Below are 1,440 nucleotides of genomic sequence, written 5' to 3'. Positions count from 1 at the left end.
AATGAATGAATGAACATGAATTTAAAACAATCAGTGGATCCGACTCAAAAAACTATCATAGTTAATAGTATTACTGACCAAGGGACCACTTCCAAAGCACAATCCTGAATCGAGGATGCTTGGTGTCTAAATGAATCCAAAATACAGGTCAAAGATGATGATGATGCTTGTTGTTTTAAGGGGACTAACATCGAAGGTCATCGGCCTCTAATGGAACGAAAAGAATGAGATGAGACATGAAGTTAAAATTTTAAAAAGTATCCACTGACTAGAGTTAAAAAAGAATGGTGATGAAGAAAAATGAGGGTGAGATTAAAACAGTCGGTGGATCTAATACGCAATGCCTTATGTTCTATTAAAATAAGAGAAAGTACAGGAAATCGAAGGAATAAGGCATTGCCCAGTAATACAGATATTAACACATAATTTACGTTAGACGTTCAAATAACACATTAAAATGCGCAACACAAACTAAAATGAAGACAATGAGATAAAAGCGCAACTGACATAAACAACACGAGGACAAAGGACATCATCACACACGATAAAACAGACCGCTATCCCTCATAAAGCGGATGACGAGGTCTGCTGACTGCTCGTCATCGCGCAAGATAAGGGAGATAGTACTCGGAAGGTTAATACTACGGCGCAGATCGACCAGGTCCACGCACTCCGTAAGGATGTGTACCACGGTAAGATGGTCGCCGCAGGTACACACCGGAGGGGGTTCTCCTTTCAGTAGATGGGAGTGCGTCAAGATACCGTGGCCGATCCGAAGGCGACATAATACCACGGCTTCCCTCCGCGAAGCCCGAAGGGAAGTCCTCCATACCTTCGTTGTTCCTTTTATCGCTCGCAGCTTATTGGGAAGTGGGATGGCCTGCCACTCCATCTCCCAATGAGACATAACCAGATGTCTCAGCTGAGAGCGAATATCACTTGTTGGAACCTTGAAAGGCAACGGGGGCAGTGTAACTGCCTCCTTGGCAGCGTCATCTGCTAACTCGTTTCCCTCTATGCCCATGTGGATGCGGAGCCACACAAACGTAATTCTGGTGCCGGCATCCGAACACCCGGCCAGCAGGTCCTGGATCCGCTGCACCAGAGGGTGTCGAGGGAAACAGGTATCAATAGACTGAAGCGAACTCAAGGAGTCAGTACACACAAGAATGTGTCGGCGCTCATTGTCTAGTGCGTACCGCAGAGCCTCACAGATAGCATAGAGCTCTGCCGTGTACACACTACAAGTGTCCGGGAGAGCAAAAAGAAACCGATCATTGTCGACAACGAACGCACAGCCCACCTTCGTATCTGTCCTTGAACCATCCGTGTAAACGACGACTGAACCTGGATAGCGGCGAAGAACGGACAGGTAGATCCTCCGATAAATAGAAGGGTCCGTGTCTCCTTTCGGGCCAGTGTGCAAATCCAGGATGATTT

Source organism: Anabrus simplex, chromosome 4 (genome assembly GCF_040414725.1).
Source record: "Anabrus simplex isolate iqAnaSimp1 chromosome 4, ASM4041472v1, whole genome shotgun sequence".
Classification (NCBI taxonomy): Eukaryota; Metazoa; Arthropoda; class Insecta; order Orthoptera; family Tettigoniidae; genus Anabrus; species Anabrus simplex.
This window is presented reverse-complemented; position numbering follows the sequence as displayed.